Source organism: Canis aureus, chromosome 17, assembly GCF_053574225.1.
Source record: "Canis aureus isolate CA01 chromosome 17, VMU_Caureus_v.1.0, whole genome shotgun sequence".
Classification (NCBI taxonomy): Eukaryota; Metazoa; Chordata; class Mammalia; order Carnivora; family Canidae; genus Canis; species Canis aureus.
The window spans coordinates 5,920,277-5,935,643 of record NC_135627.1 but is presented as its reverse complement, the minus strand read 5'-3'; the positions used below and the strand labels follow the sequence as shown (position 1 = coordinate 5,935,643).

At 41.2% G+C, this 15,367-nt stretch overlaps 2 long non-coding RNA genes across 3 annotated transcripts; one reads left to right on the top strand and one right to left on the bottom strand.

Moving 5' to 3' along the window:
- Nucleotides 1-2,609: 2,609 nt before the first annotated feature.
- LOC144287735 (uncharacterized) lies at nucleotides 2,610-11,322 on the bottom strand. The gene is made up of 2 exons (XR_013355496.1): nucleotides 10,949-11,322; nucleotides 2,610-9,003 (listed from the first exon to the last, which is right to left on the bottom strand). It is a non-coding gene; the product is annotated as an uncharacterized LOC144287735 (long non-coding RNA).
- Nucleotides 11,220-14,266, top strand: LOC144287734 (uncharacterized). Of its 2 annotated transcripts, none has more exons than XR_013355495.1 (2): nucleotides 11,220-11,310; nucleotides 12,404-14,266. It is a non-coding gene; the product is annotated as an uncharacterized LOC144287734 (long non-coding RNA). The 2 variants fall into 2 exon arrangements; XR_013355494.1 differs by having other exon boundaries at nucleotides 11,224-12,239.
- Nucleotides 14,267-15,367: the final 1,101 nt, after the last annotated feature.

The window sequence follows — 15,367 nt, the reverse complement described above, 5'->3', positions numbered from 1 at the left end:
AAGCATGAAGAGTAACTAGAGATGGAGGAAGAAAAGCAGAAGGGCATGATGTGTCAGAAGCCAAGAGAAGAAACTATCTCAGGGGTTAGCATGCAAATCACGCAAAACAGTCAAGGAAGATACATACCAGGAAGTGTCTGGAAGTTCTGGCAACATGGAAATCATTAGTGACTTCAACAAGAGGAATCCTGGTAAAGCGACAGGAGCACACACCAAATTGGAGCAGATTGCAATTCTGTTTTTATTTATACAATTGATAATATATATCAATTTAATTGGTTTTTAATAATATTTGTGTGGGGAATTAGGGGTTGTTTAATGCCATTAGTTGCCTAGTCAACAATCCCTCTTTGTTAACACAACTTCTTTTTTTTAAATTAATTTATTTATTTATTCATGAGAGACACAGAGAGGGAAGCAGAGATCTAGGAAGAGGAAGAAGCAGCCTCCCCACGGGGAACCCAATGCAGGACTTGATCCCAGGACCCCGGGATCACGCCCTGAGACTAAGGCACAAGCTCAACCACTGAGCCATTCAGGCATCCCAAATTCCATTTTTTCATATACCCCTGTAGTCTATTCATGGGAAACTCCTTTACAACACTGGTGGTGGTGACCTCATTGTCCTTGACGGTTATTGGTTTAAGAGCAGGCAGGCAATGCAAGTGTAGTCAATGATGACATAAGAAATCTGAAGGCTTTGGGTTAATGTTTCCTTGTTGATACAGACAACCTAGAAGAGGCACCAGTTGTCCTCTTCTGGGTGTGGCCTTTCCAGATTCGTGGTGGATTTGGGCACTTCTAACACAATTTTCTCTCCACTATGTGATTAAGAATTCACCTGAGAAAAAGCCAAACCGTAAATATGGCAAGAGGAAAAATGGGTTCTGTAATGAAGTGGTTGGAACTTTGAATCCACCAATCTGGAAGCCACCCAGACTCAGATGCCTTACTAGACGAAGCCTAATTTCCTTTCACCTCCCCTCCGTGTGCAGCTGTTTTAATGTGTTTGTTTATCATCACCTCAACATCTTTCCCTTGGGAATTTCCCTTTTATTGTCAACAACCTCTGGAACAATACAATCCTTTGCTTCTGATCCTCTCTGCTCTTACTAACCTGAATGGAATTCTGACTTCCCCATTTCGTGGTTTTCCAAAATAAGGCAAATCAACCATTGTCACTTCTCAGTCCCTGAGCTCTTCTGTTCTACAGCCGGTCTCTTGAAGTCAACACCACTCAGGTAGCTCTTCCCACCCCATGTGGCTGTCACCCACTGACTTTCCCTGCCTCAGCTAGGTACCTTAAAGGTTTGGTCCATCACCCCTTTCTCTACCCCCTCGGTGCCATTTGTTCTGATATCCTTGCAAACTCCACTCCAGTGACCTTCAGTGACCTCCAGGTACCCCTTCTTTCAGTTCCCACATTCATGGCCACACCTCAGACCTCATCATCACCTGGGGCTGCTCTGCCTCCCAAGATCTTAAACAGAGAAGTTCTTTCCTTTATTACAACTTCATGCTGCCTCTCTCCTGTGAGGCCTCCATGTGCCTTCTGATCCCCAGGCCCTCCCTAATGTCTCAAGAGTCCCTTTCTGGATGTAAAACATCATTGGATGCCCTTAGGTTCTGAAAAGTACAATCAATTATAAGGTATTAGGACCACTTAATTAGTACACTTTTCAAAAAACCCATCCTGGAACCACATTTGTCCAACCATTTCAATTAAATTTTGACCAGCTCTCAAAATCCTTGCATCCTCTCAAACCATTTTATCTGAAGCAAAGTCAAGGACAACTTACCTTGAGTTCTTCCCACTCTTGATTCTAAGTGGTAGAAACTAAAAAAGAAAACTAAATGACCATTATTGTCTAAACCAGTATTTATACCCTAAATATCTAAAAATCCATGCATGGAAAGGCCATTATAAGAACAACAATAATGAAATCTTACTGCTAGCTACAGTGGAAAACATCCATTAAAAAGATGCTACAAAATATGTCTTTGGGGCACCTGGGTGGCTCAGTCAGTTAAGCATCTGCCTTCAGCTCATTTCATAATCCTGGGCTCCCTGCTCAACGGGTAGTCTGCTTCTCCCTCTCCTCCCCACTCCTGCTTTTTGTTGCTATATCTCTCTCTCTCTCTCTCTCAAATATTTATCTTTATAAATATAAATATATATAACATATCTAAATATAAATATAAATATATATTTAATATTATATAAATATAAATTATAATATATTTAATATTAATATTATATATATATTTATATATATATATATATACATATCTTTAGTTTTCTGTAGGACCATCTCTCTGTCCATACTGAATGAGTCTTGGTTGGGTCCCCAGGAGCTTCTTTTTCCCCTGATTGTCCTTCTTCCCTCTTCCTTCCCCGGCCATCCCTTGAGATGCTTGGTTAAGGCCATGGAGTGGGTACTATTGGGGAAGATAAAAACAGGTAGTACGATCTGTGGACCATAATAATGCTGAACAGGAGTCAGTTTAGATCTTTCTGATTCTTCAGAACAGAACAGCTACCCATCCTCCCCCCAAACTTTCTCTCTTATTATTGTTTGACTCTAACAATAATACACATTACATTGGAGTTGCATTGTTCAAGCATTTAATTAACATATACTGAATACAATAGCTCAATGAAATAATAATACAATTTCAGACAATCTGATACAATGTTTTGCTGACGATTCCATTTACTGAGCCTGATTGGGTGATGATGATGATGATGATGATGTCATCTTTTGGTCAGCCCTAGAAACACTGCCCCCTTTCCCTCCCAAAGACTCTGGTGCTGATTGAAAGTATATAAGTCACTGATACGGAATCATCACAAGGGATTTTCAGGAATAAGTTTGACCATCAGCTATTTTCATCTTACATGCTGATTTGAATATAAACTTGACTTAATTTCCGTCTTCTCTCTATCACATTTAAAGATTCCTCTTCCACTGGGAGTAAGGATGAGAAGACCCAGACGCTGAGAGGAGCGCCACCATAACCTCCTAGAGACAAGCTTTTTGACATCAACTGGACCATCTGGGTAATTCAGCAGCCACTTGTTCACAGGGAGCTGACTTGCTCTCTGACTTGCCTCAGACCCCTCCTCATCTTCTTTGGCTTAGCTTCTACTGCAGTCCCTCCACAGCCACCCAGAAATCTCTCTCTCTCTCTCTCTCTTTTTTTTTTTAAGATTTCATTTATTTATTCATGAGAGACAGAGAGAGAGAGAGACAGAGACAGAGACAGAGAGACAGGCAGAGACACAGGCAGAGGGAGAAGCAGGCTCCATGCAGGGAGCTGGACTTGGGACTCAATCCTGGATCCCCGGATCAGGCCCTGGACTGAAGGCGGCGCTAAACCCCTGAGCCACCCCGTCTGCCCTCATGTTTTTTAAACAAAGAAAACATCGAGTATTAAGCTCCTCAAATACCTTTCAGTCCATCTCAAGGACATTTACAATTCGGGTAGTTTTGCATATTAGGTCTGTTTCAAAGGGTGTCTATCTTTCCAACACTGACCACCCCACCTCGTATTTTTTTAAAAATTGTCTTAATGTACACAAATACATACAAAAGAAAATTTTGCCATTTTCACCATTTTTAAGTGTATGGTCAGTGGCATTAAATACATTCATTCACCATGTTGTACAAACGTCACCACTACCCATCTCCAGAACTTCTCATCACCCCAAACAGAAACTCTGTACCTATTAAACAATAACACCCCACTCCCTATGCTTTGGAGTGCGGGAAATACTGTGACATCTTGAATTCCCCTATTCATGTAGTTTCTTCAATTTATAAACATTTTGACTTCCCATCCTGGATACACTTTGTTTTGCTCTCGAAAAACAAACCCTATTGTTCTTGACAGTTCGTTAAGAAGAATTCTTCTATATCCACTGCCCTCCATCATCTGCCCATCAAGCCATTTGCCCTGCTATTCCTCTTCTTCATTAAATTGAAAATGCCTTGAGGGCTAAGATGATGCTGTTCATACCTGCACCCTCAATGCCAGGCATAGTCATAGTGTATGACGCAAAATAGACAATAAATATTTGTTGGATAAATGACTGGAGGAAAACAATCACTTTGGTTGTAAGAATACTTGCTGAGTATGCTGTTAAGCTGCTTGCATGGATTTATTCATTTATTTATTTATTTATTTATTTATTTATTTATTTATTTATGCCAAGTTGACTCCTAAGATGGTGACTCTAGAACTGCACTTGACCCTTTCACTGGTCTGCATCTATCTAGTCAATGATACAAATTAACTCACCTCTGATGAATAATCGCTACCCTCCCAAGTCTTTGCAAGAGAGGGTAATCTTTACTTAGATTACTAACTAATCTTAGCACTTCATTAATAACATCTATCTAGTTTTAAAGGTAAGCAATGTTTAGTCTATCTATGCAGATTGAATTCAATGTCCTAAATTAGTAGCGGAAGTAGAGAAATGATAGTAAGTGAACTAATGCTGAAGAGAAAAAAAGAAGGAAAGCTATTGTTTTTGTGCATATTTTTAAGATGCTTTTATATGTTACAGTAAATTATGTTTACCAGTTTTTTTGCTGCCTTTCTGGAGAGAGTGAATTCCTCCCTCCCTGAAATCCCAGCTTGGTCATTTGCCTTGCTTGAACCAATGAACTGTACATACATCCCAGAGAGTGACCAATCCTTCAGTCTGGGCTCGAAATGAAGAGGACATGTGGAGTCTGAGTCAGTCTGCAACAAGGGTAAGAGGAAAGTTTTGTTCCAAGATTCTGGGGTTATTTGTTACCAGCACAATCTAGCAATGGTTGAATAGACACCCAAATGCATCCCCTACTATATAAAGTCATTGAGAATAGAAATAGAATTTAAATGTAGTCCTTTAGTGGAGTTACTGGTAGTCTTCGATAGAGCTGAATATCAAATTCCTAGGACGTCAAACTTGCTTTTAGAATGTATGACACAACTCATTTGAAAAAGATGTGACAAAGGGAAGATTCAAAACCTCAGGTAGAAGCTATGATCTCAAGAAGATACTGATTTTTTATAAAAATGTTTATGTTAAATTAACGTTAATATTCTTTGATTTTTCTTTTTTGCTGGTAAATGATAAAGGACATATTTCAAATTACATCTTTCCCTCTAACATTCACTCAAAATATTTAGGATTTATGCTTTTTTGTAGAATAAAATAGAACTTTCATATTAATATCTTTTCCCCCAAGGATGAAAATTCATTCTCAATAGGTCATGTGTTGTATGTGAAAAACATACAGTCCTCATAAAATGTTTTAAAGCCCAGGTGAATGCCACTGTGAATTGGTCTAGCTTCTTCAGCCTCACTTTTAAAAGCTCTATAAATCTATCCGTGCCGTACCTTTGGCCTTCTCAAAGCTGGTACATGGGCTGACTCATAAATGAGACACTCCTTACAATTTGAAGAGTGCCACAGATTTCATACAAGTTGCTCTTCATCCTAAGCAAGCCTGATACTCGAGGGCTAAGTGCATCTTATTAAAGCATTGCATATTTGAGCTAGTAGAGTCAGGAAGACTGAAAGATCGATCCTCTTTTATTAGCCAAAGTAGATTTCAGTGTATCAGATTAGCTGAGCTGTGCAGAGAATATTGGTAAGTTGTTTCCCAGGTGGAAAGGTGGAAAAGGTATTAAAATTCTTCAGTTTCTCCCCAGAGCCTCAAGGAAAAAAAAAAAAAAATTCTTAGCAAGACAGCCTGAAGTCCTCAGAGACCTGGCCTCTGATTTCCTCTCCAGACTCATCTGTCTGACTCTAGCTGTACTGAATTATTTGAAGAGGACACTTTCAAGTCCCCCTTCTCCTGGACAGCCCGAGCTTTCCTGATTTACCATGTGGCCTATATTTTATTTAGGATAACTAATGCTAGCTGTGACAAGTGAACCCCCCCCCCCCAAGACTTTGAAGGCTTACACAAAGGGCCCAATGTGGTCTTGTCCACCATCTTCCACAGGAGGGAGGGAGGCAGGAAGGAAGCATCCTGGTGCTGCAGCCCATAGCTCACAGTCTTGAGGCTAGAACTCTTCACGGGGCCCCAAGCTCACTTCAAGGAAGGATGGAGGGCAGATATGGGCCTCATACCCAACCAACCTGTGCTTATTTAGGCTATAGGGCATGCCACACTCAGCCACAAGCATCTGCTTAGCCATCTCCTTTCCTCATTCGAGGAATGCTTCAGAGTTGCATCTGTCCTTATTTGTTCGCACCCAGAGCTCCCAGTACCTTTCCTGTCACCAGCAAGTGCTCTGCTCAATACACGTTTGTTAAAATAAAGAATAAATGAATGGATGGACGGATGGATGGTGGATGGATGGATCGTTAAGAATGACGAATTGTTGTTTGAATATCTGTTAGGTCCAGGACTTTCTTGAAACTCTTGCTATGAGTGGGAGATTTTCAAAATTGAGAATCCTGCATTCCCAAAGTAGAGCTGAAGAGACTGGATTTTCTCCAATCTCCTGTAGCTCGAGAACACAACATGAGAATACAGCCATGTTGCCTAAGTTTCTCTGGTCAGATAGACCCACACAGATTCCACAGCCACACAAGCCACACAAGGAAATACCATTGCATGGCTGCACGTAACCAAACAAATTTGATGGCAATTAGCAGAAGCCACAGTGACTTCACCATAGTTGTCAAATGGAGTTCCTGGTGCAGAGGAGCAAGGGGCAGTGACGGTACACATAACAGACTAGCAGAGGTGGTTTCTCATTAGCTGCCTCTGTGGTTGTGGTTTAGGGCATGATTCCATGGGGTTTGGCCTTGAATCTGGTTTTGCAGCCCTCCCAAGACGTCTGTGATCTATTCAATATTCCTTTAATTAAATCTCTATATACAGCTAGAAAGAGTCTGCTTCTATTACTTATACTTAAGAGCCAGTTAAGATCCAATAAAATAGCATGAGGCCACAGGACTGCATGGAACTGGTTGGAACTGGGAGAGAGAGAGAGAGTGTGTGTGTGTGTTTGTGTGTGTGCGTGCGTGTGCATGCACGTGTGCATGTGTATACACATGTGTGCACATGCAAGTGTAGGTATGTATTCGGAATCAAAGAGGAAGGAAACAGGTTTGCAGTGAGGCAGATGTGAAGTCATAAAGGGAATGAGGGAGTGGTAAACAGGCATCACAGGTAAATTTGCTGACTTCACTCTACATTTCTTTCTTCTATTCCAGTGAGACACTGCTGGTTCCTTATACTATAAGAATTCAAGGTGGTGGTCCATTTACAATCCCAACATTTATCCATTAAATTCATTACTTGTTCCTTCAATCTACCCTGAAACCTCATATTAATTAAATGCATACATTTGTGCTTTAAGTAAAAGCTGTTGTGAACAACCTCAAGTGGTACATAAATTCTCGGTCTTTCTCAAAAGTATACATTTGAAGGCAAGCTCAGATTAACGGGATATCTGAGCTAAAAGAAAATGAGGCCCAGAAGGCTCAATTGTATCACTCCAAGTAACGGAGTTTTGCTTAGTCAAAAGGTCTAATGTGATTGGAAAAGCAAGGGAATCTTGGAGATAGAATTGCAAGAATATTCTGAAGAGAATGGTGCTTCTACTCTGTGACACCATAACCTTATGTGTGTGCTAATAAATATCGACTCAAAAAGAGGGAGCTGTCATAATCTTGGAAGAGACTCTCAAATAAGAGAGAATTTGGAGTTTTGCCCAAGAAATTTTAACTGAATACGTTTGTTTGTTTTCGTAAAATATTTATCTCCACTAAAAGTTGGTGGACTGTCAAAAGACTGCTTCCTAGAGGACTGCTTTTTCTAGTGGCTGATACTTGTACACATTCACACGTCAGTTTTTAAAATTTAAAAACCAATATTTCAAGCAATATTGCCGTGGCTTGCCAATCTTTATCAAAAGTGCCTTCTCTGAAACAAACGAACAAAACAAGCATTAATATTTGAAATGTCTTGATTTAGGATTTTTCAAGTTGGCTCCTTGGTGATGTGAAAGTGGTATACCTATGAGGCAATTGACTTTCTCTTGCAATTATGCTCGCAGTTGAAAGAAGTGTAATTGAGGCTAGCATAACTGCTTCTGGATGTTTTCAAGGTACTGAAAAGACTAGCTGGAAATGAAGGGTTGACCCTTTCTGCAGCCTGAATAACTGGAGGTTCACCGTCATCTGAAGCAGCAACAGCCAGCTCTTCTTTTAAAACAAGTCCATTTTTCAAGCTGTTGTCGAGATTGCTATAGATCCTGGGGGCATGGCTGAAAACAAGATCATAATTGAGCAGTAGGAGGTCTGCTTATCTCTCTGGGCAAATAGCTGGCAGAGGACAGGGGACCCAGACTGTGTATATTCAAGGAACAATGCACCTGCTTGGAGGCCAAAATCATTTTAAAACTTATGAGTAAAAGAGGTGGGAAGAAATGGGTCCGAATGTTCTTCTGTTTGCTGACTTAGGATTTGATGTGGGGGTGGAGGCCGGGAGGTTCTATGGGGTAGGCAGAAAAGACATAATTAAAACTATTCATTTCGTTTAAAAAAAAAAATCTGCTCTATCTTCCCAGCGGGTCTTGATCTCTTTGTTACACTGTATTTGGAAAGTTCTATTGAAATGTCATTCAGGAAGTGCCACACGGAGGCCTAGTAAGAAAAAAAAAAAAAAAAGGCTAGTTAGGGAATAAGAGGCAGTTGAAAGATAAAAGCATGCATGTTTTAAAAGAGTAATATTTCATTAGAAGCCTCTTACAAATGCTTGCTCAAACCTAAGCACTTGGACGTGGATTGAATCACATGATTTCCTATAAACAAAGTGAGATTTTAAGGAGTTACTAATTTTGCAGAACTACATGTTTGATTTTTCTTCTTCTTCTTCTCCTTCTTCTTCTTCTTCTTCTTCTTCTTCTTCTTCTTCTTCTTCTTCTTCTTCTTCTTCTTCACCAACATATTAAAAATAAGATTGTGCCAAAGGGAGAGCTGATCTGTACCTAAAGGGGGGAAAAGGGACAATTATAAAATAATAATGCCCATAATTAAAATAAGTACAAACATGCATTTGGTGAGTATGTCGGGCGTAATGAATCAACTGTTGTTGCGCTCTATGATTTTGTTCTCAGCTAATTGATGCAAACCTACAATTTGATTTTCTTATTCCTTTTTATGCCTCTAAATAACCTCTTTCTGCTGCTCAAGATCTCCCATGGACATCAAAGGGAAGGTCTTGTATACAAGAGGAGACACCAGCAGGACAACAGAGGAAAAGGAGAGTTGGGGTTGCAAGGACCACATTTGTTGGAGCTAATTTTTAAAGAATGCACACACAGTATGAATATATGTGTCGTGTAAATATGTGATGATCCAGGAGAAATACCACGACCCCTGTGTCCCCCATCCATAAGAGCAAATCTATCAAAGCTAGGTATTTCAAAAGTGGGGGAAATAATAGCAATCTAGACATTGAAAATTACCAATTGTTTTCATTCTCTGAAACCATGTGAATGCAAAGCAAAAGTGATTCTGACAATTCAGAATAATAAATCAGTTCTTTAAGTTATTAAACAGAATATGGCCCATTTTCTTGTCTTCATGAAAACTGTGGCAGAGGGGAAGAAGAGTGGCTGGGAGAGGGGTGGGGAAGGGGAGAATCAGCTTTTTTAGCGATTTTGAGCTCTATTTTCCAAAGTTGATCTGGGTTCTACACTCTTGCTGAAATATGGAAGCAAGTGCCAACCTAGATAAATGGCAGCATAACTCACTTGCAATGCTTTCAATTATGATTATAATTAGACACTCAAGTAAATCAAATGTCTTGCCTGGAGTTTCTCTGTAATCCACAGAAAGAATAAAATTTCTTTTTCCTAAAGGAACTAATTTTCTGTCATGTAATCAATGTATTTAATGACAGAGGAAGTTGGAATCATTTCGCTTTTTAACATCAATAATATTTGTCCAATTCTAATGGTGTGACATCGCATTAAAATCGTATTGATCACTAGAACCTAAAAAGGCAGAGAAATCACTTGCAACCTTTTAAGAAATAGATGTAGGAAGAATTTGAAAACAACTTTTTAGAGCTTTTCTAAAACTTGTTTGTTATTAGCAACAACTGGATGCTTCTTTTAAATATTAGTCAAAAATTTTATAAACAATTCATTCAAAGCGACAAAGTTTTAAATATGCTTGTAGAAATAATCTTACTGGTGTTACTATATATGAATAAAACTACATATATATTTCATCTGTGGTTTTGCTTATGAAAAATAATTAACATTATTTCACCACTTTCTGAGGTAGCTTGTTCAAAGAACCCAAAATCTAAACAAACGTCAAACCCCTGTGTTAAAAGAGAATAGCATTTTACACGTTTCTCATGTGGGTGCCAAAATCTGACACCAGTGGCATTAAAAAACTTAATCAACTACTTAAGTATGTGCCATACTGCAGTGTGTATAGCCTACAGCAGAGTAAAACAACTTAGGAAAACAGAGTGAGAAGTAGTGAGAGAATACTGGTTTCTTGTGTACCTTGAAGATGGTCTTCATTTATAATCAGGTAGGTTTTATGGTAACAAAATCAACTTGTGTAATCCCACTTGGAATTTTAAAAGGGCTATTCAGGATATATATTTTAAATCCATGACATCAGGGACTATGATTTGACAGGGAATTATTCTTCGGAAAGGAAATACCCTAAACTTGTCTAAGGAGAAATTTTGTAGGTAGGAATGAAGACAGTGTTTCGTTGTGGTTGTGAATCCTTTCAAAAGGACGGCACTCTGAATGTTAACCTCATCTCATGTATTCCCAAGATGTATGCAATTGCCTCAGAGAGGAGAGCTGGGTAGTGAGGTCTCGAGGGTTGAGATAATGACATAAAGTACGTCGCAACGATTATCCGTGTACTTTTCCAGGAGATGCATTATTTAAAACCTACCCAGGACTTCAAGAATGAAAGACAGAGGAATGTCCACTTTATAAAACTGCCATTAAAGTGTGATCTGGAGTTGAAGACAAGGTTAATTATTGGTCTTTAACCGGAGTATCATTCTAGTTTAATATCAGTGCCCGGGTCTTAAATATTGAAGCAAGTCACATTTTTTCAGGGACAATTGCCTTTGAATGAAGAATGACAGAGCTCTGGTCTTTGCTGACCCTTACAACCCCTGCAGCGCAATCCATGGCAACTCAGTTACTACAGCAACCAAGGAACACGCACAAGAACAGGATAAGACCGTGAAATCTGATGTCATACTTTCACAGGATATAAATTGCAAATGATATTCTAAAGTAGATTTGGTAAGCGTGTGATCTACATTATAAATTAGCTGGAAGGGCGGAAGTTCCCCCAGGACCAAGAAGGATCTTATGGTCAACATTCAGCAACACTTACTGATCACCTACTCTGCATGGCCTACAAAGACAAACAAGACCTAGTGTCTGAAGAGCTTTTCCCTTTTCGTCCTCACTCACTGTGGCCAGAAGCTCAAACTTAGTTCGCTACTTTTCTTAGAGCCTTTGTTGCCAAAGATAAAGTGAGTTATTTTGCAATGCTGCTGTTGGTTTGGCCAGCGTAATAACCAGATCTCATCAGACATTATCCAGACCTTTGTCATATTTCCAGGTCCCCTTCTGTAGAATCAGCTCTCAGTTTCCCGTTCCCACCTTGGAAAACTGACTTAAGGATTTTCGTGTCTTGGGCCCCCCTTTGAGAAAATAAGGCTTCTAATTTATCCTGTCGGTGTTGCGTTCTTGAAGTAGTTGCAGTGACCTTCATCCAAGCATCTCTAGCCCTTCATTATAACACATATTTGGACAAAAAAAGTGAGAAAGAGAACAACCAATGGCCTCAAGTTACTGGAGTTCTACAATTAGACCCTTAAAAGCCCATTTGCCATGTTATACTTAGGACAGAAAAATAGAATTGGCTTTTGTGTTAAGACTCCATCAAGGGCTTTTCAAATAAACATAAGATTTGAGTAGCAACAATCACAATGACATGTGGCTCTAACCTGCCATTGGCTCTGATCCGATTTGTCTCAAGCTCAAGACTCATGGCCAGCCTCAACTTTGCAACCCTGGAGACAAATGTCATAGCAGTCCTTCAACGTTTAACCTCTACAAAAGGGAACACCCAAGACTTTTGGGAAATAGGAAGGAGCAAAATTACTACATGTAAATTACCACATGTTACTGTTTCTCCAAGCTTGTCCCCAGATTAAATGCAGGTAGTTTTAACCACTGCGCATTTCCCTGTAGCCCCTGAATCCGTTATTGGCATGATGAGGACATACTCCCTTTCTGCTACCGTCAGACGGATCACTACAGGCCCAACTGCTCTGCGCCAGGCTGTTTCCAAGCCAGGTAACTGGCTCTTCCTTTCTCCTTTCAGATCTGTTCCATCACTGAGATGACCCTCATGTCACACATTTAAAGAATATAAAGGAAAGCATATTTGCACGTCATGAAAGGTTAGAAGCAGAAAATAATATCACCATCTGAGAGTCGGAGTCATTCCTTCGTTTATTGTAAAAATAGTTCTCCAGCATGTGATCACCCAAGCACCATGTGGCTTGGAGCAAGACAGTCCTCAGAGACCCCCAGTTTGTGGAGAGAAGCAAGTACCAGGCATGTGAACTGAGCAGCAGTGATCAGAACTGTACTGAAGATACACACAGGGCACCAGAGAGCGAAAGGCAGCCCACCCACTGCACATCTAGGGGAAGACGAGGTAAGGAGTCTGAAGGCAGACCCCTGAGCTCCCCCTTTGGGAAGGTGTAGACAGCTGTGTGGTGGTACAGGGCCACAGAAGGTGTGTCTGCAGGAGAGGGAGGCATAGCCACACTGTGAAGGGCTACCTTGAGAAATTAGCTCCTCACCCCCTCAGGAAACTAGGGAGCCTTTTCTAATAATACTCTTCCTCCTGGCCTACACACAGCCCCAGCACAGCTCCAGCAGCTCTGGGATCGTGTTGGCTAGCCATTGCTACAGAAGAGATTACCCAAGAACTCAGCATCCTGAAACAACCACCGTTGATTATGTCCCAGTTTATGTGGCTCAGTCAGTGACCTCTGGCTCCAGGTTGTAGTAGTCTGGCTGGACCGAAGGGATGGTGCCAGGAAGTCACTGAAGGATGTTCCCACAAGCTCACTCCATGGGTGAAGTTGCTTCTACTCCAAGTGAGTAGCTCAAGGGAGAGCAAAACACACACCCAAGATGGAAGACACCCAAGCCAAAGCCTCCTAAGTTCGCAACCTATCTAAAGAAGTAACATCTCATTGCATTTGCCACCTTCTGCTTGTTAGAAGTGAGTCACTAGGCCCAGCCCACAGTCTAGGGGACAGTGTTCCCAGGGTAGGAAATACCTGGAAGGCAGGGGTGCCTGGGGGCTACCTAATAGGCTGCCCAGCACAGGGACAGTTCCAAGCTTGCATCTGAGGCTGGCCACACCATGCCACACTGCAGGAGCAGAGAGGACAGAGGCCCTATCTTTGAATCACACTCAGAATACCAGCGACATTTCTTGTGCACTTATTGGAAGCCAGGCACGGTTTTATAAACTCATGATTCTCTAACTCTTAGAACAACCGTGTGAGACAAGAAGTATCATCTCCATTTTACAGTTGAAAAAAGTCTGATTAATGTACCCAAGGAAAGACAGCCAGCAAATGCTAAGAGTATTACTAGAATCGGGGTTCGGACCTGACCTACATCTCTCTCTGTCTCAAGCCCACTTGTGCCCATGGCCTCAGTACCCTGCCTGCTTCTTCTGGCTTGTGTTCAACTGTGCTCTCCCCAAGCACTGCAGAACCCAGTACATCACTCATGATGCTCTACAGAGGGAATCGTAATGTCACAGAGAAACATGTCAAACAGGACTTTACGACCGTGGTTCCCTGCCCTCAAGAGTAGATGTGACAGTGCTGATGCTGTCATCACGGCTGAACAGTACAGAAAGTTGCCCATGAGCTTGCTGAGCCTCAGGCCCGCAGTACTGAGCCTGTCATATTGTGATCCCTTCTGGGTCGAGAGCTCCATCCTGTCGCCTGCCTGTGCTCTAAGCCGCACCGTGAAGCCTACGGGACACGCAGTTTATAAAAACTAGTTGTGCATTAATGCCAAGTTTCTGGGAAGAAGACTGACAATTAATACACAGAAATTTCATTCGAGATCCAGTACAAAAATATAAGTGACATCCACACTGAATGTACATGGAAATGTGTAGAGTCACCAGTAAAAGATGGCTGTGAATGAGCTATGAAGAGTCAATTTTTAAAAAATAGGGTCAAGTAGTCATGAAAGCACTTAGCCAAGAAGCAGAGAGACACCGCCTCCGTCTGATTGCACAGTTCAAAGATGAAACATGTTTAAATTTGTTCTATAATAATAGCTTTTATTTATATTTATTCCAAAGTACTCAAAGTACTTTGTGAAATTATTTCATGTCCAAGAGGTAGGAGGAGATAGGTGTTATTATCCTGAGGTTGCGTGAGGGAGCTAACCCTCCTGAGTGTCCTGGGCCAGTGTCCTGTCACCCCGCGCTGGCCCCGGGGCCCCTCTGGACAGCCAGGGTGGGACGCCCGACTTAGCGCTGACTGGAAGCCACTCAGCATCTGCCAGAGGAGACGATGCAGTCATAGCGTCTCCATGAAAAGAGACAAAAGCTAAACGAGACCCCAAAGCGAGAGTAGGTGGAAAGGGAAGCCAAGGAGAGGGAACAGCATGTGCTAAAGCTCAAAGGAGGGGAGCCAGGTACATGTGGGGAATGCTCATGAGCTCTCTGCTCACCGTAGCTCACTTCTACCCGTCTTAGCACAATGTACAAATTGCTGCATTTTGCCTTTTGTTTGGTTATTTACTACTGTTGTGTTTTTGTTTAACTTTTACATTTAAAAAACTCTTGTTAGTGGAACTACACCGTGATGTTTCCTGGAATGGCTATGGTCGGCAGGCTCTAGGTCACAGAGCTCTAACTGTCCTCTGAAAAGATATTTTCCAGGATTGGAACTTGTTCTTTATTCTGTTTCCTGTGATGAGAGGCACTGCCTGGCCTTCCCGCGACTACCTTCTTGTAATCCTCTCAAGGTGAGTCCTCGCAGGGCTCCTTCCCTGGACTGCCCGCTCAGATCCACCACCCACTAATCTCTGTTATTCCTGGTGCACAACGAACACAAGATGAGAGGTCTTTGCAGGCCACCCCAGGTCAGCAACCGTTTTTTTTTTTTTTTTTTTGAGGAGATTATCTCAGGAAAAAGAAAAAAAATCTATCAAATATACAAATCATTTCTCAGCAAAAAGTATCTTTTCCCTGAAAAATAAATATAAACTGGCCTATCATTCAATTTGGGGTCATTTT